This window comes from Protopterus annectens, chromosome 5.part0 (genome assembly GCF_019279795.1).
Source record: "Protopterus annectens isolate FY-2018-M chromosome 5.part0, PAN1.0, whole genome shotgun sequence".
NCBI classification, from domain to species: domain Eukaryota; kingdom Metazoa; phylum Chordata; order Ceratodontiformes; family Protopteridae; genus Protopterus; species Protopterus annectens.
Genome location: NC_056735.1, coordinates 735,736,149 through 735,759,535, shown reverse-complemented (window position 1 = coordinate 735,759,535; position 23,387 = coordinate 735,736,149). Strand labels below are relative to the sequence as shown.

The 23,387-nt window shown below is 40.3% G+C and overlaps 1 protein-coding gene across 2 annotated transcripts in view; it reads right to left on the bottom strand.

Annotated features, from left to right (window-relative positions):
- The window catches only part of DYNC2H1 (dynein cytoplasmic 2 heavy chain 1), a 6,555,988-nt gene that overhangs the window by 2,333,439 nt on the left and 4,199,162 nt on the right, over nucleotides 1-23,387 (bottom strand). The window lies entirely within an intron of this gene.

Here is a 23,387-nt window from a genome sequence, read left to right as displayed (position 1 = left end):
TTGGGACTGAACAGAGTGGCACCATCAAAGGGGGCATTGGTAAAGGAAGACTTGAAGGCTTCTGCAAATGCGCATCCAGGATTGCTTCCGTAGAGTGATCGCTGAAGCTGCAGCCCTACTCGAACCTTCGGCCGCATATGAGATGAGCCTCATGGATGAGTTTACTATCGAAGTGAGGGTGTTAAGTTGTGCTGTTACCTTTTTGGAGACAGCAGCATCTGTGTTACCTTGGAGAGTATCTCCCAAATCTTTAATGAGATCTCTCTGAAGTCGTGTAAAATGCGTGAGGTAGTTCAGCGAACGTATGGAAAAAGTTGCTGAACTGAAAACGCGCTTCCCGTACCTGTCCATAGTCCTGGAATCCTTATTAGGAGGATGAACAGAGGAAGATGACTCAGACATTTCCTTCTTCATGGCTGCCGCTACCACCATAGCATCCACTGGGACTCCTTTTGTAAGATGAGCCTTGTCTCGGGGGGCAGTAATATACTTGTTCGGCTTCCTAGGGACTAGTTCCTCTGTATCTGGGAGTTTCCCATGCCCTTCGAGCTATCAGATCCATTAGTTCATCGAAGGGTGATGTCATCCACTGTATCTGGAGTTTCCCATGCCCTTCGAGCTATCAGATCCATTAGTTCATCGAAGGGCGATGTCACCCAGGAGGTCTGGAGTTTCCCATGCCCTTCGAGCTATCAGATCCATTAGTTCATCGAAGGGCGATGTCACCCAGGAGGTAGAAGGTTGAGCCTCAAATGCCTTCAGCAACACCAATTCGTCCTCAGTGGGGGCAAGGGTCTGCCAATCACCCCTCTGTTTCAAGATCTCCAGAATGTCAGCAAACGAGACATCCTCTGAGGGGGACCGTGGGGACCCCTCTGACTCATCCAAATCGGTGTCCGATGTCAGTGATTCCTGTGGAGAATCAATGTGCCTCCTCTTGCACAATCTCTTCCTCGGGACTTCATCAGAGGGGGCATCTGGTGAAGCTTCCGAGGAGCAGGGAATACCCTCTGGGGTTGGCTGAGGCATTGGGTCTCTACGCTTGGGGGGGGGGGGTTGCTGGTACAGAAACAAAACGCGGCCCTTTGGGGGGAAGAAGAAGACAACTCCGATGAAGTGAATGTCTTTTCAGACAAGACCTTCATCATGACGTCGAAGGCACTGGAGGCCCGGGCCGAGGACTCGACCGGGTCCGAAGAGCACGGTAGTTTCCCCGAGACCGAGACCGGGACCACTGGCTCCGACCCCGAGGATGGAGCCGAACTAATCTGTGCCGAGGCTCCGAGGGGAAGAGTCGGAACCAAAAGTGCAGTTCGACTCTCGGCTCCAGAACCAAGGAGAGACCGTCGGCTCCGTGACTCCTCGATGGGCTCTGAGGGAGTCGAGGTCAGTGGCGCCGATCGCACAAAGGTAGGCTTCGGCGAGGGTTCAACAATCATTGGTTCCTCTTCTCCCGGCTCCGAAGACTCGAAGGGTCTCGGAGGAGGATCTCCTGGAGGTACAGGAAGGGCTTCCAGTTTCGAAACCAACTGGGAAGAAACCACAATTAGTTTGGACAGAGCCGTATTCTCCATGAGCTTCTGTACCACATGATCCACATCAGTATCCGATAACGGCCTGGAAGAATGGGTCGAAGGGGCCGAAGATGCCACCGATCGAAGGATCGAGGGTGGAGGTACCTCCGACACCAGCTCCAAGACCTGAGGCTCGATGAGAGATAATCGCTCGGTGCTCGGCCCCGAGGTCTGTGGAGCCAGCGACCGAACCTTAGACGAGGTGCTCGGAGCTGATGACCTGGGCTCTGATACCTTCGACGTCTTCGACCCCTTCAAAGACTTGGACGCCTGATCAGCCTTCTCCAAGGCTTCTTGAAAGTCAGGCTTTAAGTAGGCCCCTTTCTATCAGCTTCCTACGCCTTTCCATCATGACCCTTCCACTGAAAGAGTGACAAATAGAACAGTCCTCCTGCAGGTGGAGAGGGCCAAGACAGTAGACGCAGGAAGTATTATTGTCAGTAATGGACATCTTCTGTCCACACCGACACCTTTTGAACCCTGATTTAGCTTTTTCAGTCATAACTGACAGGGAACAAACTTTACCAAGCAAAATAGGTAGCTTAAGAAGAATCAAACACTAAGTTACTAAGTAATATGAACAGCTAAGAATGTTAGCAACAGTCCCTTAATTTAGCTAATATGAATATACTAAAGAGTAAATATAGATATATATATTTGTATAAATATAACAAGGAAGTATATATCAAAAACACTGCACACAATTGCTAAATACTAGAAAAAATATCTAACTAATCTTCTACTACTAAGGCTGTCAGAGCCCTGACAGAACTAAATAGGCCTACGCCCTAAGATTATATCTATCAATATAGAGATAGAAAAATTCCTAAGTAAAAAGTACAGACACACACTAACACTCTGTATATAACTAGAAAATGGGTTTAAACAGCTCTAATATAGAAAAAAATACAAAAGTTTTAACTGGCCCGAGCTCTCCTCGATGCGATCTGCTGCAGCGGCAAACTAGATCTGGGGGATGGTAGAGGAGGATCATGGGATATTGACTGTGCCTCGAGCTTTCTCTTAGATGCAGAGCTTGTGAAGCAGCCGACTCGGAGCCGAGGATCGGCTCTGAACCCATGTGTAAGAACAAACGGCGAGATCGAACAATTTCACATCTGGACTTTGATTTTGAAAGTAGTAGCTACTAGTTCAAATAATGAAGCTAGATATTCCAGGATTTTATCAACTGATGCTGAAAAGGGGTCCAATATTGTGTGTACTAGCCCAAACTGAAAAGCTCTTCCATTTGCTAAGGTAGAGTTTCCTAGTGGATGGTTTATGGGAAGCCAGAAGAATCTTTTATACTGAAGAAGGTAAGTTGTTCTGCCTGGCAATTACTGGAATTGGAGATACCAAGCCATCAGTTTGAGATTGTAAAGACTAGGATGCACCAACCCATATGGGTGAGACAGCAGATCCGAAACGGGGTCCAGAAACAAAAGATGGTGAAAACTAGGAGAAGCCAAAGGAAGGGGAACCAGACTTAATGGGGCCAATATGGTGCAATAAGAATTACTTTGCTTCTCAACCTTTAGGCTTTTCTCAAGAACTGGGGAATCAGTGGAGTTGGGGGAAAGGCATAAAGTAGTCTGGGAGGGGGGGGCAATCGAGAAGAAGTGCGTCTCTCGGGGACTGCCCCTGTGGAAGGATTAGGGCACAATAGCTGCTGCATTTGCTGTTTATCAGAGAGGTGAAAAGATCGCAGCAAGGCTGGCCTCAATGACAAATGATTTTCATTGCTAAGTTGTGATTGAGAGACCATTCATGAGGCCGGAGGATGCATCTGCTCAGTTCATCTGCAATCATGCTGGAGTTTCCCAGGATATGAATTGCTATCAGAAAGCAGTTGGAACCAATAGCCCATTGCCAAATTCTGAGGGCTTCCCAACACAGGAGATAGGACCTGGTTCCCCCCTGTTTGTTGAAGTACCAGATTACAGACATGTTATCTGACTGGACTGCAACTGTCCTTGAAGGAAGGACAGACTAAAAGGCTTGCAACCCTAAAAGCACTGCTCTCAATTCTAGGACGCTGATGTGCAAATTGGCCTCTTGCAAGGACCAAGTGCTTTGGACTGTCTTTCCACATAATGCCCCCACCCCAATTTGGGAAGCAGCAGTGGGCACCATGGCTTTGGGTGGAGGGGGAGAAAAGGTGAGGTCCTATAAGATTTCTTTTGACTTCATCCACTGGGATAGATCCTTTTTGCAATGATTTGTAATTAGAATTAGATGAGACAACAGATGAGAAAGAACTAACCATTGCATCGCCAAGAGTCATTGAAGCAGCCTCATATGACATCTTGCTATGGGTACTACGGTTATTGTTGCTACCATGGTTCCCAAAGCTTGAAGTACCAGACGAGCAGGGACCTTGTTTCAGGAAATGATTGAACCTGCGACCTTAATTTTTGTAGCCTGTGGAGTGGAAGAGAGGCTATACAAGAAATTGCATTTAGTCTTACTCCTATGAATTTTAGTTCCTGTGTAGGAATCAAGTGGGACTCTTCCTTGTTGACTGAAATCCCTAATAATGCAGTGAGGTGGAGCACAAAGTGTGTGGCAAAAAAACAGTAGATGCCTGGAGGAGGCAGTGAGGAGCCAGTCATTTAGGTATGGAAACACTCAGAATCTGCTTAGCCTCAAGTGAGCTGTTACCACTGCCATGCACTTAAACACCTTGGCGGCTGTAGTGAGACCAAAACAGCAGCACTCAGAACTAGTAATGACTGGCTCCCAGCCAAATGGGAGAAATCTTCTGGAGCGTCTATCCATCTTTATGTGGCAATACCCATCCTGAAGCTCTATAGAGCACATCCAATCATTCTTCTCCAGAAAGGGAAGGATAGACTGAACCATGACCATCCAGAAATTTGTTTGCTGAACAAATTTTTCAGCATGCTGATATCTAATACTGGTCTCCAGTCCCCTGTCATTTCTGGCACTAAAAAGAATCTCAAGTAAAATCCGGATTCTATTTGGTCTGGTGGGACTTCCTGGATGCATCTTTTTTTGGAGCAGCTTTTGAATTTCCACTGCTGCTGCATCCCTCTGATTGGGTGGAACATCAGGAATTCGCCTTTGGGTTTTGGTAAGAGATTGAAGGGAATCTTGTAACCTCTGGTAATAATTCTCTGTACCAAGTATCTGAAGTTATCATGAGCCAGGCTGGTTGGTGCAGTGAAAATCTTTCCCCGACAGCTTCCAAAGCTAAGCAATTGGGCCTCCATTCAGGAGTGCTGGTAGGGATGTCCGGAAAAGGAATCTCTGGAGCCTTGATTACACAGACCCCCTCTGCCACGGGGAGGGCGTCTTCCATTAGAAGTCCCCTCTCTGCCATATCTCTCAACCTCTGAGGGCAAGAAATCTGGACAAAGCTATACATAAAAGTAGGACAAAGGCCCAGAAATAGGGACAATTTTGAAATATTGCTCTTACAAACTTAGAAAGTTAATAGAATAACAGGTTTTACATTAGCATGGATTTTCAGAATGGTATGAAGTCTGAAACTCAAATGTCTGTCATTTTCTTTTTACTTTAATCTTTAATGATTTGCTACTAATTTGCCAGAAAACCACAATTGTTTTGAAAAACTGACCAAAATTTTGAACATACTGAGAAAATCTGTACAGTTGAGAGGTATGCCCTCTGCCCTGGGGGGAGTAATCACCATGTGTTTCCTGAAAAGGCTCTTGGGATTTCTTGAACCACATTTTTCCACTCCTCTGATTTCTAGAATAGGATTGTTGAGGAGTAGAGAACTGAATGCCCACAGCAGAAAGTGTCTTTCCATCTTTTCACACCTGGCTAGTGTGTCTCTAACTTTGGGGCTAAACAAAAAAGAACCGTCAACAGGAGCATTGACAAAGGAAGACTTGAACAGCTCCATGAAGTCACACAGTACATCTAGGCATCATGCCTTATGACAACACCTGTACCCACTGCTCTAGATCTTCCTTCAGCTGCACGTGTAGTGAGCCGCATGGATGAGTTTGAAATAGACTCCAGGGTGGCAAGCTTAGAGGCAACTCTATCCCATACCTCATCAGATAGTGCTCCTGCAAGGGTATCCGAAAGCTCAGTTATCAGATCCCTTTAGAGTCTAGTAAAATGTGCCATGAAATTTAAAGACCTAAGAACAAAGGTCGATGAGGCAAAGACACACTTCCTAAACATGAACATCATCAGAGACTGACAGTTTGGAGCATGGACAGTAGAACTCTCCTTGGCAAGCTCCTTTTTGGTGGCTTTCACCATCACCATAGCATCCACTGCTAACCCCTTTCCCTGGTGTGGCTGGTGTTCTGGGGCTGACAAAATTTCATCTGGTCTCCGGGGAATAAGCTCTATGGAATCAGGAGCCTTCCACACCCCTGTAGGATAAGCTTAATCAGGTCATCAGCAGGTGTAGTCTCCCAGGAAGCAGATGGGTGGGCATGGAAAGCTTGCAAGAACACAGATTCCTCAGAGGATGTGTTTGAGGACTTCCAATCAGCCCTCTGTTTTAGGATTTCTAGGATGTCTCCAAAGGAGTCATCTTCAGGGGGTGATCAGGGAGAACCCTCCATTTCATCATAGTCTGTGTCTTTGTCTTCCGTGACAGATTCTTCTGAAGATTCTAGGTGCTTGCACTTGCAAGTCTTCTTATGGGGTGGTTCCTCAGTGGGGATCTCCGGGAAGACTCTGAAGAAGAGGGACCCTGAACAGGGATATCTTGCAGCTCCTGTGCCTGCTGACCAGATGGGGTAGATTGCGACAGCTGCGAAACAGAGGATAGAAAAATGTGACACTCCAACGTAGATGGTGTCATCTCGGAGCCTGGCATACCTCTCAACTGTACAGATTTTCACAGAATGTCAAGATATTTTACTTATATTTTTGGTCCATTTTTCATAAAATTGTGTTTTTCTGGCAAATTAGTGGTAAACACTGAAGATTCAAGTTAGATAATAATGACAGACATTTGAGTTTCAGACTTCATACCCTTCAGAAAATTCATGCTAATGCAAAACCTGCTATTCTATCAACTTTCTAAGTTTGTAAGAGCAATATTTAAAAAATGTTGATATTTTTAGGTCTTTGTCACACTTTTATTTATGGCTTTGTCCAGATTTCTTGGTCTAAGAGGTTGAGATGTATGGAGCCTGCTGCGGCTAAAGCTCTCTCCAAGATCTGGAAGGCAGGCCCACCTGAAGAGGGATGGAAGCCCGGAACCAAGAAAGACAACCTTGGAACTGGAGTCACATCCCGCTTCAATGAGATGCCCTCCAAAACAGGAGGTGGGGCAGGGTTTGAAACTGCCAGGGCCCCAAGAGCCAAAGACACTGCCGTGTTAACATCTGGAACCATACTGAAACTCCCAGAATTGACAGCCAAACCATGGTCTTGGGTGTGCAACAGATTCAATGGTACCAAGGACATCAGAGCCACCCTGGTGCTGAGGTAGGGTCTACCATCTGCACCAAGATGGCTGGTACTGGGATAGTCAAAATGGTTGGCTTCAAACCTCAGAAATAGGTCGGAGGAGAAAAGTCCGGTGGAGTCCTGGGAGAATATGCCTCAGCTCTGGAAGGGTGGGAGGTCTGCATTGGTGTGGGAAGACCCCAGGCCGCCCAAAGCTGGTCCACCAATCTAACCAAGTCCACTTCAGAAAGACGTTTGGATGAATGGGTCAAAATTCCCCGAGGAAGACTCTGGCCTATCAAATAAAGGACTACGGAGTTGACCTAAAAAGGGGTCCACAGAAGGGGAACATTTAGTCCTGGGAGGTAGAAATGACTTGACTCTTGGCACCAAAAGCTGTTGAGCAGAAGGGGAAGCTGGAACCAAATGAGAGGTGAGCAAAGCTGATGATGAGGAAACTGTCGGTACTGATGAGGTTGTCAGCACCAAAGCAGTCAGTATCAGTGCAGGGACCATTAGTACCAATGAAGACCTAACCATCGGTGCCGAAGGGTATTTCTCAGTCATTTTGGCAATCTTAGCCCTCGGTTCTAAAGACTCAGATGGAATTGGCGACTTATGAGTTTTTGGTTGTTGTGCTGATGGTGAGGTCGGCAAAGAATGGCTTCTCTTTTTTGATTCTAATTTAGGCAAATTTGACAACCCTTGTTCAGAGAGGGCTTCTTCAAAGGAGGATTTTAACAATCCTTTCATGATAAGCTTATTGTGGATTTCTGCCAGAGTATGGGCGCTGAATCCCTGGCAGATCTTGCATCCAGTATCTAAGTGAGGAGCACCCAGACAGTACACACAGGAGAGATGCCCATCTGAACTGGGCATCTTTCTACCACAGTCCCGACACTGCTTGAATCCTGATGTGCTGTTCTGCTTCTTCGCCATGTTTTAAGTACAAAACACACACGCACAGAAAAATTTAACAGCAATATTATTATTCAGAAATACCGGGAAGGGTAAGGAAAGTACGGGAGAGTCAAAAGAAAAGATACCAACGATGGTATCAAAATTTACCAAAGGAGAAAGGAAAGAAAGGGGAATAAGTTACCAATACCAATGATGGTAATGAAGAATGCAGTTAGGTAAAAAAGGGGGCAGATTAACTCAAAACAAAAACTCAAGGGTATGGCAGAGAGAAAGAAATATCTAATATTTCAAAATGAGAAGAGTGTAACCAACAATAGAGTTATAAAGAGATATTAAAAAGGCACTTAGCTGAGAGTATCAGCTGATGTGTCTTATTTTCAGAGTGGCAAACGAGATCTGAGGTAATGGAGAGAGAGGCATTGTGGGCACAGCCTTTGCTCAAGAGTTTTTGGCTGGCGCGAGCTGTATAACGGCCAAGCCAGTTCCAAGGAGTAGGAACAGAGACCCATTCATCGAGAATGAATGAAGATTGGCAACATCAGATTTAATGTTACTGAACTAGTATTGCTCTGAGAAATGGTGTCTGTACACTGTTTGCTGAACATTCCATGACCTTAGATACCATGCAACAACCTCCTCCTCTTAGTTTACTTATGTAGTACTGGTCTTGCTTTGTTATTCAGTGTTTACAATCTATCTAAATGGACACTATTAGCTTGTTAGATGGGTAGAAGCCGTTTCAACTTCTACCAAGAACTTTGTGTGTTTTAAGAGCTTTGTGCCTGACCTGTTACAATTCACATGTTGGATCACTGTGATGTTTCCAAATTAATACAGTATACAGTGATTTTTACCTTTAACCTCCATCTAAAAAAAGTTGCCAGGCAGGTATTGTAAGACCATCTTGTATAATACAAACATAGTTACACCAGTCATGTTTTTCGTTGGGACTTTTTTCCCCTTTGCTTCCTAACCGTCACAACTCCCCCTATCAGACTTTAAAGGTGGGGAGCCCCCGAATACATCTGGAAGGGCTATCATTCAGGCAACTTTGGTGAGTCTGTGCTCTTACTGATATCCTGGCAATCAGAACATTTGTGTAATACTGAATCAAACTGTAGGCAAGGGGACAGACTATACACATCACCATATAGACCCACAATGTTCTCTCCTTGTGAGTGCAAGGGTTACCACCAGGCAGAGGTCTGTTGTGTCGAAAGCCCACTCCCAGGATTCCCACAGTAATGCTTCTCCGCTTCTGAGTGACTGTTGTTATGTGCACCCTGATCCATCCTGCCATCCTTCCACGATAACCCTATCCTCACGTACCACTGCAGTAGTATCTCAGCTGCTAAATGAACTCAAGTCATATGCGCGATACATTTTATTCCTCTATGCCAATTATGCTTGCACAAACCATTTAAGTTTGCACCTAAATGCCCTCAGAACATATTGTATTAACACAAATTAACAGATCCTGACACAGCCTTCACTATTACTGCTTAATAAGTACAACATCACTCAAGTTTTAAATCCAGGCAGACTTCTTGGTAAAACTAAAGTCTCTTAGATTTTAAAAATCTGTTATCTGAAAAACAATTCAGAAACTGGGTGTGTTATACCAAGCTATGCAACTTATGATGGCTCATACTCTGCTAATGACAAAAACCATTCTGCACTCCTATTCCTCTCACATACCTATTTATCATATAATTACACTTAAAAATACCTCTAAGGCATAAGGACAAAACGCACAACACACGAACTGGTGGTTTTTAGAGCTTTCTTTCCTTAAATATCCTGGAACTTCATCAGAAAACAAGAAATGTACAACAATGCAAAGTTAAATAATGAACATAAGGGTAATAAAAATGTAATAAAATAGAAACATAACACCGAACTTAGGTTACAGTAACCAATCCTAAAGCAAGAGATAGTATGACTAATGCATAGTTCTGGTCATCTACGACAACAAACTTATAACAAAACAATATGGTTTACAGCAAGACTTCCTTTCTGTACTCATCACTTCACAGCCCTGTGAGAGATCATCCGATTGCAGTTCCAATATTATCTTACTCAAGCCCAGTGTAGGCCTGCATTTAAACTATATTCCTCTCTACATTGCCAGCTTTCAGAAATGTCCCTAAATGCTACACTCCTGACTGTGATGCCTAACTTTTTACTGTTAGCCTATCGCATGTTCCTGTGATAATAGGAATGGTGATTCATCCATCTGCTCTGTTATAAAATTCTGACATAAAATTCTTAAAGACAAGACTAATCCCTTCCCCTTGATCTTTTCCAACAGAATATCTTGTAGAATCTAAATGCAAAACATATCTGTAGCTGCAGTATCACGTAAAAGTATCATGATTTTCCACTACACTTTTTTTCACGCCATTTGTCTCATATTTGTTCCACTTTCTGCAGTTACCCACATTCTTTATCTCCAACCCTTTTATTTCTCTGAATCGCTCCTTCTCTCAATGATCTGATTCTCTTAACATTTATTTTTTCTGCTTTCACTTCTACTCCATTCTTCAGCACCCCATCACTTTTGTATCCTTGCCTTTTTACATGTTCTTTCTTCTCTCCCTCAGCTGGAACTAATATGGTCTTTGTGACTTCATTTTCTCTTACACAAATCCAAGTTGCTCCAGCCCATTTCTTTAAAAGATTCTGAACCTATAACCTAGGTTAAATGAGGAATAAGCCCCCCCAAACCCTACGCAGATGGCTTCATTGCCTGCCACTTAACTAGTAGAACCTATGCCAAGGTCACACAACCATAGGATAAATTAAAAACTTAGTTATTTTAACCCATTTGATGAAAATATTTGAACTGTGATTCAGATAATAACACAAAGACAACTAAACACATTTAGCAATTATCCCTAGTCCTTCCAGCTCTCTTCCTGTTTGCATTTTCTCTTTAGCCTACAGGTAATCCTACTCATTTATCCACACCTACATACTTCAGTTCTTGTTTTACATCTCTTTTCTCCTCACCCACTGACTTTACTTCTTGTTTTACATCACCCTCTTGCTCATGCAGTCCTTCATTACACGTTAATCTTTTCTCACCCAATACTCTTGATATACACACATTCATCTTGTTAAATACCATCTTCCATAACCTTCTCTTGTCCTCTCTTACCTTTTTATTTTGCTTTCCTTTGACTTCCGATACACTATCCTTGCCCAGATCTTCCCATGATGGGATGAAACTACCCCCTAAACTCTTTATTTTCCTTACTGAAAGTGAAAATTGGAAAATAATTGCAACTAATCTTGAAACTCTGTAATGTTATTATGGCAAAATCTGTGGTAACAGTTGGAGCTGGTCATCAAGGGTGTCATGATATAGCCGACAAGTAGTCAGATGTGGCTTCCAAGAAAGCAGGTGCTTTGTATAAACCCACAGATGAATGAAACAAGATCTTGACAAGGCAGACTTGTACTGATTTGTCTAAAATCTCCTTGATACAGCATATGAATAAAAGATCACATCATTTAAACACATTACAAACTAGAAATACTGATGCACCAGTTTCAACCTGAAAAATTGTCCAACAGGGTTGAACTCTGGAACAAGTAAGTATTGTTTTAAAAGTTGTACAAACCATTAACCTAGGACTGTATTACAAATGAATGTGAAAGAAAGACATAGACCTTTCTATGGGGATGAACCTACTACCCTCTACATTTGGTACAGTTGTCACTACCACTGGACTGATAAGAGTACCTGGACAGTTAGGTACCTGGCTATTTTTTTTTTTTTTTACTCTGACATACAGCCGCGGTGGTACAGCGAGTGGCCTCCAAAAGACGTGCGTGAATGGGCATGCCTTCGCTGAAGGTTGGGAGTCGGGCTGGCAACTTGGCACCATAAAAATCAACTGCCAATCATTAGCGGACTGGAGTTCTGCTGTGGCGACTCCTAACTGGGAAAAGCCAAAAAGACAAACAAACATGCTTTCCAAGTTTAGATGGCTCCAACATCAGCCTCTAATATTTCATTTCTAGGAAAGGTTAGTAAGTTAAGTTAATAGTTTGTTTTACTGAACATAACTTTTTTTTTAAACAAGAAACATCTTTATTAAATTATCACGTATGACACTGGTCACGTTACATTTATATAAATGAAAACAAACCATAACAAAACAGTCTCAGTTGCAAACATTATACATTCCAAACCGTACTGACACAACTGGAGCTGCAAATATTATACATCACTTTTAACATATCCCATCATTGTTAGTCAACCATTACACAGCTCATTCAAATTCCTGCCTTCTTTTAAACCTTGTTCCTCCTCTGCATGTACTGACCCCACATTTTCCATTTTTTCCTATGCAATTTGCTCCTGCCTTTTTACTGGACATAACCTTGTCTGGCAGTTAGCCTAGAGGGCTAAAGCTGTAAGAAGTTACTGACCCGTTTTCTGAGCAAAGGTCACAGAGTTTGATTCCTTCCACCTTAAGTTGCTTACTGTGTGAATCTGAACAAATCACTTAATCAGTGCTCTTGGGTCACCTCTGAAAACAGACAGTTGTGTCCAGTGGGCTGACCTGGTCAACAAATGGGTAAAGTGAATACACAAGATATTAGCCAAAACACTACTTAGTTTTATTTAAGCTATGAAATAAAGGTTTGATTTTGTATGTTCCTAGGTGGCCACAATGTATTTATGAGACTATCTATGTGTTGCTGGGAGCCTTTTGCATGCTTTACGTTTCACAGCTTATGAGAATGTGGAATAACAGACCTATTAACTTAGGGTCTGCATCATTTTGTTGAGTCCTGGCTGCTTTGAGACCACAGACTTGTAGTATGGTACTCATTCTCTAGGCAGCTTGCACAAACTGCCACTCAAACAGGCAAACACGTTCAAGTAATGTTAGTACAGAGGCTGGGGAAGCAAGTGAGAATTTTATGATGTGGGTTAGGGACTGAATGGGAGATACTAGGTTAGGGTTATGAAGCATGGGGAAGTTTTAAGGTCAGGGTTAAGAAGTATGGTTTAATATTACAGTCACAGAGCAACTTGGGAGTTTCAGATTTAGGACGTGAGGTTTAGTTTAAGGGTGTGCACACACAACAAAGTATTAGTTTTAGGGTGTGCACACTTATGCAACCAGCACATTGTATGTTTTTTTATTTTTTATATTTTTCCCCTAATAGATTTGTTTGTTTTTCAAATGAATTGTACAGGTTATAGGTCACATGAAAGGTGGGAAAAGTTTCGAAATTATTTATTGTGGTCTCATTTTTTAATATCACAAAAACCTGGCATTTTAACAGGGGTGTGTGAACTTTTTATAGCCATTGTATGTGGTGTGGAGAGTTCACTTTCAGTTGCAAAATTTCACAAGGAAAAAATACACAGAGTTAAACTGAAACAACCCACTACCTAAAAAACTTGCACAGCCGAAGTTCACTTGCAGTTGCAAAATTTCACAAGGAAAAAATACACTGAGTTAAATGTATGTAAGACAAATTCAGACTCAGATTAATAATTTAATTTGTTAAGTCATGCAGTAGTGTTGTTATGTTTGTAGTGTTGAATCTGCTGGAAGGATATCCCCATCCCCACTCCCATTTCCTCATAGTCATTTTACTGCTGAAGGTGAAGATGCATTAACACTTCAGTATATTTTACTCTTATCAGTGTAATAGATCTCTGGAAAAGACATTGAAAAGCCAATAACTATAAAATTAGATGCTGTGACTCAGGTCAAGTCTTTAGAGTTCAGTCACTTTGTCTTTGTATTAAGGAACATTCTACCTCACTGATTGTTTATGGTGATAAACCATCAGTGAGGTTTCTTCCCACTCTGTTCGGTCTGCTCACTCTGCTCCCCTACCCTTCCTCCATATCCCACGCTCACCCAACACCTCTACTCATCCCCAAGCAAACCACTCCCTTTCATTCTTCTGATCCAATTATTAACAACTCTACCTTATCCACCCCCACAGTCCTCTGATCCAATTATATACAAATCTACCTTGTCCACACCCAAATTTCATTCACACCTTACCTACTTTGATTTAACCAAACTTATCTCCTTTCACTTACATCCATCAGCTTGAATTCTCATTCCCCCTACTATAATTCTTTGCATCTTACTCTATTTTACCAGCATAATATTATCACTGCCTTGGCCTGTCTTACATTAACTCCAGGCTTACCACCTTCTCTTCTATTATACACATAAACTAATATTGTGCCATAATTGTACTACTGACCAGTCACATCTCCCCCACCCCTCCTCATCACAAACTACAGGGCAAAACACCTAACCACATTGTCAAACCCCACCCCTGAAGTCAAAATATTTCCAACCTTACCTTTAGCTGCACACATATCACTAGATAACAAAATCTCTGTTTATACCTGATATTACATGGATATAAATACCACGTTTACTACTGTTAAAGCCACCATCACAGCTGACATGCTCCTCCTTCCCTGCCTAGCTTCTTTACTCTTAATTCTCAACCTCACTACAGCTATATCCCTGCTTGCCCCCACACATCAATACACAACAATAGTCTCCTCCAACCATCACCCCAATAAACAACACAGCTTTTCACATATCTCCCCTCAGCTTTTCTCCTATACCCTCCCATATTATTCAAGCCACAAATTGCCTTCCTCACCTCCTACAAAACCACACTTGACACCAATATAATCACCTAGGGATAGAAACCACTTCCCATGGTACTCCTTCCTCATTACCTACCTACTCAAATGTGGAGACATACATCCTAACCCTGGCACACCTTCTAATCCTTACCAAAAGAGTAACCCCAAAAAGTTAAACATACTTATGCTGAACCTTAGAAGTATATGTAATAAAATAGCCCCACTGCATGCCTGGATTGATCAAAATAAACCTGACATACTAGCCCTTACATAAACATGGCTACACCCCAGTGTAAAAGACTCAGAAATAATACCTCCAAACTTAGCAAAAACCAGAAGAGACAGATCTAAAAAAAAAGGGTGGGGGGGGGATAGCACTTCTATATTCCTCTACACTCAATGTCACACCCTACACCAGTAATATACCCACCTTTTCCAGTGCTGAGGTACTAATCTCCTTTTTGAACCTCAACATAGCAAAAAGAATTTTCATAATAGTAATATGTATCCCACCAGGTAACAATATACCAGTGTTTGAAAATATTTATTCTGGACATCCCAAACAATAAACCTTGAAACAATAACCTTAGGAGACATAAAAATAGATTGGTAAACCATAGCTTCCAACTCCCCTGTATGTTTTTCTCAGCTTATCAATGCTCCAACAAGATACAAAAAAAGATCTTACCTGCCAATCTACCTTAGACTGGATTCTAGTATCCCACCCCGCCAATTACCTCTCTTCTGGTACACTGTCTAACTCCCTGAGCGATCATCTACCAGCTTATTCCCTTAGAACAAACTCCCAACAACTAAGAGTACACACTATAAAATCGGTTAGGAAATCAACTAATTTTTGTCAACATAAGTTCAACAATCTCCTACAGGAAATAGACTGGACACCCCTTAAACAACTACCCCTTAATGCTGCTGTACTATACTTTAATAACACCTTCTTTCACATACTTAAAACACTAGCTTCCATTCGTATGAAAAGAATCAAAAAGAACTCAGCACCATGGCACTCTAAGGAATGTAAACACCTGATGAAGCAAAGGGACTTAGCCTGGTCAACCTGGAAACAAAACAAAAATGAACAAAATCATGTTAATTTCAAACACTACATAACAAAGTGACAACATTAATCAACAGAGATAAGAAGTCATATTATTCCAAGCTTCAACTCCAGCATAAAATCAACCCCAGTAAATTTTGGCACTCCATATCTTCTCTACTTAACCCTGGAAGAAATGAGGAGCACACCCTATCACCAGATACCCCTCCATCACAAATAGCCTAAAACTTTAACAAGCACTTCATAAAATCAATTTTGGACTTATTAACTAACACCCCTAATGCTGGACCCCCCCCCATCCTTCAACCTATTCAGACACCAACCCCAGGCCATCAACTATTTCTAACCTGAAATAACTAACCTCCCTACTCAACAAAATGTCATACAAACCCCATTTTCATTTCAGCCCATAACCACTGACACCATTAAGAAACTGCTACAAAAACTAAAACCCTGCTCTACCTTAGCTGATAATCTCCCCCCATACTACCTCAAACTGGCTGCTAACTCAGTCACCTACCCAATCAGTATCCATATAAATAGGTCTTTATCCGAATCAGAAGTATCTACCACATGGAAATAATCTCACATCACCCCCATCCACAAAGGAGGCAATTATTTTGAGCCATCCAATTTCCGTCCTATATCCATCTTGTCACCCATATCCAAAATTCTCGAGAGAGGTATCCATCAGCAGGTAAGGCAATACCTATTGCAAAACAACCTTTTAACCAAAATCCAACATGGCTTCTGACCTAGACACAGCAAAGCTACATCCCTATTATCTTTTACAGACACTGTGAACAAGGCCCAAGATGCAGGATGCTATACAGCCTCAGTATTCCTTGATCTCTCCAAGGCCTCTGACACAGGGCCTCTCCCCTTACTTTTGAACACACTGTCTAACCTAAGCTTCTTGCATAACACAGTAAAATGGTTTCAGAGCTACCTCAAGGATCATAAACAAGCAGTGAAATGGTCCAATGAACTCTCTCACCCTTCCTCCACAACCCTATTGGAGTCCCCCAAGGCTCCATCCTAGGATCCCTACTCTTCAACATTTTCACAAACAACCTTCACACTGCCTCTCACCCTGGGACCCTCATTCAGTACGCTGATGATTCCACCATAATCTGCAGTGCTCAATCACTACTTTCAAAAACTCAACAGTCCTTTACTGCAGTCGAATCCTGGCTAAGAAATGCCCAACTCTTTCTTAATCCAAAGAAGACAAAACTAGTACTCTTTCATCCCCAAAAATACCTCTCCTGTCAGTGATCATTTCAACATCCTTGCATCTGACAACAGTGTCACTGAAACAGTGCAGGAAACCAAACTTCTAGGTCTTATCATTGACAATAAACTTTCATTTGACCCCCACAAACAGCAAAATATAAAAAAAACTCATCAAAAACTGGGACTCTTGCATAGAAACAAACATTTTTTTTACTTCAGCAACCAAAACTACCCTTGCAAAAACATTTTTACTTCCCTCCCTTCTTTATTGTGCCCGTCTTAACTAACTTACAAAATTCTACCCTAAGCAAGTTGGAACAGTGCTACAACAAAGTTGCAAAGTTTGCCACAAACTCTAAATATCATACATACCGCTGTAAACCACTCCTACAATTAAACTGGCTTGAACTCCCCAACCAACTTGCCTTTATTCAGCTATCCATCTTGCACCTTAAGGACTCCTAGGCCCTTACTTGTTTAGATTGTATCTTTCAGACTTTACTTTTTCATCTGATGGGTTCTACAGTCTATATGCTGACGACCTGAAATTGGGTAAACTGATTACAAGTGTTACAGATAAGGCACGTCTGCAAAATAATTCGACTAAATTGACCATATGGGTGCAGCAGAATAATATGTTGATAAATGCATCAAAAACCAAGCACATGAGATTTGGGAGACACAAACTGAAAGGTGAATATTTAATACAGCACACAGTGATTGAAACTGTAGACTCATTTAAGGACCTGGCTATATGGGTAGATTCAGCTATGAGTTTTTCTAATCATATCAACCAATTGGCTTATGATAGTTATAGAGCTAGCTATAGATTGTATAAAAAGATTTATAAAGTCTAGTAAATCAAACATAATGAAGACATTGTTTGTTAGTTACATAAGACCCAAACTTGAGTATGGAATAACAATATGGAAACCCTATAGGAAAACATGCATGAATAAATTGGAAAGAGTACAGCGGAAATATACCAAGGGCATCCATGGATGTGAAAATCAAAGTTATTACGAAAGACTAAAATATCTGAACTTGTACAGTGTCTCTTACAGATATTTAAGAGGAGATCTTATTCAGGTATATAGGGCCTTTAGGGACAACTACTTCTGGGAATGTTTGGGGTTATCAAAAAGTACTAGAGAATCATCAGATAACCTATGTAGAAGATTCTACAGGAATGAGAAGTGTACTAATTGGTTCTATGACAGAGTAGCTGATGTTTGGAAGAGACTACTAAATTACATTAAAGCAAGTACTAGTTAAGATATTTTTAAGAACACCCTGGACATTTATTATGGGAACAAGTGTTTTGGTATATTGGCAAGCTAGAAGGGCATTAATGCCCGTGCTTGAAACATTTGTATGTATGTATGTACACAACCTTATTTTCAAGCCTACTGCCTGCCCTGCACTAACCAGTACAGTCGCACCTTACACACCAAATCGATCCTTATGATCAGAAGACAAAAATCTCTTAGCTATCTCAAAACCCACAAGAAAACCTGGTCACTGTCTGTATTCATACTCTGTCTCTATACTTAGGAATTCACTACCTCCAGCTACCAGGTCTATGCCTACACTAACCCATTTCAAAGCCTCTTTACAAAAATCATCTCAAAAATACATGGCTCTGTTCCTGCATAAAGCCTGCCTAATGCTCAGGTCTTCCTCTTTCTGTCGCATTTCAATCCCTAACAGACTGCAAGATTCTAAGGCTCTTACCTGCTTCTATACCATATCTTTAAGCTACTGTCCAGTCTTTATTGCTTCTGTTCTTCTTAACTCTCTCTCACTATCTGCATCACTAACTTTCTGGGTACTATTTTCCTAACTGAAACTAACATTCTGTTTTGCTTGTACCATTACAGTCAATGTCTCACAATGCAATACCTATGCACTACTTTTTTGGACAATGTCTGCATCATGTACTGTGACAGCGACTAGTACTGTCTGTAGTGTTTTAACTGTATAGAAGTGTCTAGATGTGTAGTAATATATTACTTATTTTTATATAGTATTTCTAATGTAATTTTTATTGTATTGGATTATACTATATTTGCATTGTACTGTATATGCAGCTTTTCTCCCCGGGCCTCTGCTAAAAATGGGTTCTGTAGACCCAGTCAGACCACCTCGGTAAACAAATGTCAAACAAATAAATAAGTTCTTGACCATTTGTTTCTGCCTATTATAAGTTGGTAAGCCACTTAGTTAAAAAGTCAGACCCAAGAAAGGTCTGGATGCCATAAGAAGCTATGGGTGTTAACTGGAGGTATACAAAAAAGGTGCTATAAACTAAAAAGAACCTTTTCTATTGTCTTCATTCTTAAAATTAATCTCAAGAAATGCCCTGTCCTGGATAAAGGAAATATTGACATTTTTAGAAAGAAATGCATTGTAGGCTTTTACAGAAATTCTTACTTATCACACAGATCTGCAGAAATACTTTACTACTTGGCCCTGTTATCTGTAAATTCTGTCTCTCAAAAGAATTTTACAGATGGGAAACAAAACTAGAAAGCAATCGGATGGAGAAGAAGGACAAGGTCCCTGTTCAGGCAGGAAACAAAAGTTATTTTCTAAATTTAACCTTGGCTGACATGGATGATTGTCCTGAAAATGTTTGACTCTGGGAAGTTTCCTTCAATCTGAAGCTGAAGTATAACTCCTCCTAAAATGTCAATATCTTTCATTCACTGTTAAAAGAACAGCAAGGATCAAAAGATGTTTTTTTTTTATTAAAAATGACCTACTAACCTGTGTTGCAAGAAAAATCATCACTACATGAAAATTAAACAAATTAGCTTTACCCCTAGTGTGGGAAAAGCTTCAGAGCAAAACAGACTACCAGTTAAAAAAAAAAAAAAAAGGTTTCTGATTTTGTGCAATAACATTGAAAGAATAAGGGTGAACCTAAAGCCATAACTACATCCTATGATTCTAGTAACCACAGATTTAAAAGAAGGTCATATTGTAGACATATTTACACAAATGTGAAGACAACTTAGGAAGAGATTTCACAACTTTTAAAAGTGTATTTAACCTTGTAAACAGCACAAAAAAATAATGAAGTAATTCTGTACAGAAGCCATCACCAAAACCACAAGCAGCACAACCCACTAATAAAAAAATTAATATCTAATGTTAAGCACTTTAATCCCTCGAATCACAGGACTTTGTGAGAACAAAAACAGCACATACTTTTAGTACCGCTTCATCACATGCACTTGATTCATCCAATCAGAAGTGTAATCTTGTTAAAAAGTTAAACAGGCTACTCACTCTTAAAGAAACACTGTCACTAATAAACAGTACAGCCAAAAAGTAAATTACATCAGAGTGAAAAGTTACCACCCACCAATCATGTTAATGCATTATACAAAAATAACATCATACCCATCAAATAATATATGATTTAAGTTTTAAGATACTAGCTATAGATGTTTCATTAAGTCCTGGCTAATTGTAAGCATTCAGTTTAATTTGCCAGGTCAACTTCCTACATTCAAAAGTAAGATTTTCCAGGGACCTCCCCTTGGATTTTTTTCAATTTTATCTAGTACCATAAAAAGAGAGAAAGAGAGAAATGTGTACGGTAAATATGAATGTGTTAGTGTAAAGTCTTGTGTTTAATATTGTATATATACTCATATATATGTTCTCAAAGTCTGCGCTTGTTTTTCCCTATGTAAAAACAAAAACATACTTGACATAAGGTTATGTATACTAAATCCCTTTGAGTTGCAGTTACAATGAGTTGAGGTTATCAAAAGTTTATTGACCATAACAGATTCCTCTAAAAATAAGTGTTTGCACTGCAGACTAACAGCCACATCTGAATGTACCAGGACTTCTGTTGGAAAAAGTGTGATTAGAATACTCATTAAATTCTAACAAGTTCTTAATCGTCTTTCCCCTCCTATAAACTATGTGGGGTTTGAGTTCAACCTTGTCAACAGTGGTCCTGTACATAAAAATAATGTTTCAATTTCTTTCCAGTACGTACCTGATATGATAAAATACGTACTTGATATGATAAATGTCAACACTGTAAGTCGTAACCATAGATTCTATGTAGGACTTATTGTTCACATTGTCATTAATTACATTAATTTCCTCGTCCCTTAGCAGTAAGCAATACATTTTCTTCTCTCTCTTTAAAACAACCTTCTTCTGTAACTCTAAAAAAAAAGGTCATTGGGGTATCCTCTCATTAAAACTTTTCGGACAGTTTATCATGTTGTATTAAAAACATATCAACTTCCAAACCCATTCTGGCTAAATGTACAAACTGGCCCTTTACAATCCCCTTCTTTTGGAGGGGGAGAGTGACTGCTAATATACAATAAATTTGAGTAGGTCGGTTTCCTATAAATGTTAGTCACAAATCTGCCTGACCCACCATTCTTAGAGACTTCAACATCTAAGTAGTTAATACTATCAATTCCAATACCATTAGCAAATTTCAAAAAAGAAGTGGTTGAATTAATATAATTAATACATTCTTCAATCATATTTATTACTTGGAGAGAGCCTTGTAATAAATTGTCCAAAAAATGAGTGTAGATGGACCAGAAATTTTGTATTTCTTCTCTTAAAATATACTTTTTCTCCCACTAAATCATAACTATATTGGCAAAAAAACAGGGCTCACACAGCTCCAATTACCATAACCTTCAGTTGTAAAAAAAATATTGTCCTTCAAAAAAACGCAGTTGTTTTCCAAAACTAGGTCTATTTATAAAGTAATGGTGTTCATTTTGGAAGATGAAAAAGAAGTTTATTCAACTAAGAATTCTTGGACCCATTCAAGACCTAAGTGTCATGGGGAATAACATTAAATAATTCAGTAACATCAACTGTAAGAAATACTACTACTTCCGAATACACCACATTGTTGAGTTTACGTAAAAAGTCACATTAATCTTTATACAGGTGAGTACAATGTTCCAAGGTATGTTTACGTTTAATGTCACTATATTTGACAATGGGGTGTGTTTTTGATTTGCTCACATTAACAACAGGTCTTAAAGGGAGATCCTCTATACATTTGTGAATCTTGGGGATCCCAAGATTTTAAAGAACTAAAGGATATTATGCATTAAGGAAATAAAACACTTAACCTGTAATTTGTCCTTGGTCCACTAAGCCATTAAGAAAAAAGTTAATTTTAGAATAAGAAACATTAATACAGTTAATAGACAATTCCTCATATGTGTCATTATGCAGTATCAAGTTCATTTTGTTAGTGTAATCATTACTTGACATAACACCTCCCCCTTTATTAGGTCTCATGACCATAACATTCCTGTCTGAATATAAATTCTTTAACAAACACCTTTCCGTAAAGGTTATGATGAAATCAGTGTTTCGCCTGTTTAAAAGGTTTCTAAAATCATCAAGTATGTTCTTGCTTTTATGCAGGAAAAAAACGAGAGAAGACTTAGAGAATCTATATATGAGTATATGTATGATATTAAACACAAAAACTGTAAAAATGCTTTATATAAATACATTCAAATTTACACTACACATTTTTTTCTTTTTATGGTACTAGTTAAAACTGAAAAAAATTAAAGGGGAAGCCCTGAAAAGACTTATTTGAATATAGGGAGTTGACCTGACAAATTAAACCGAATGCTTACAATCAGCCAGGACATAATGAATCCACATCTACAGCTAGCATGATGAAACCTGAATCATGTTATTTGAGGGTCTACATTAGATCATCGAAATGGCTGAATTTCAAATGATGTAATATCGAACCTAATATCACGAACACTTTAAACAGTGAAGCTGCACAAAACTGAATTCTTTCCTAGAGAAAGAATTTGGTTGGCCGTTGTTGTGGCTTCGCTGTTTTCAGCGATGCAGTGGAAAGTTACGGGTTGAGTTAAGGTAAGTGTGTAATTGTGCGGACGTTCGGGTTAGGGCACTGGTTGGGTGAGTTAGGGTTAGGTAAGTGTGCAATTGTGATGGACGTTAGGGTTAGAGGCGGGTTAAGTGAGTTAGGGTTAGGGTGCGGGTTAGGCGATAGTGACGGACCTTAGGGTTAGGGTCTGGGTTAAGGCAAGTGGACAGATAGTAGTGTATGTGCAGTGTAGTGTAGGGTTAGATGTAACTTTTAAATGTATGTGTGGACTGCTGCTTTTTAGTGTGTTTGTGGTGTGTGTGTGTGTGTGTTTCTCGGAACAGCGATTTGTTCCCTTTGGAAAAAATTTGCTGTTTTGAGGTTCCGAGGTTTTGTAATTCGACGTTACGGCATTCGAAAATGAGCCGTTTCAATGGTCTGATATAGACCTGTTATTTGATGGGTATGATGTTCTTTCTGTGTAATGTATTAATGTTATGAGTGGGTGGTAACAAAAATTTATTATGTTTCACCCTGATGTAATTTACTTTCTGGAAGTACTGTTTATTAGTGACAATGTTTCTTTAAGACAGAGTAGGCTATTTAATTTAACAAGATTACACTTTTGACTGGATGAATCAAATGCATGTAATGAAGAGG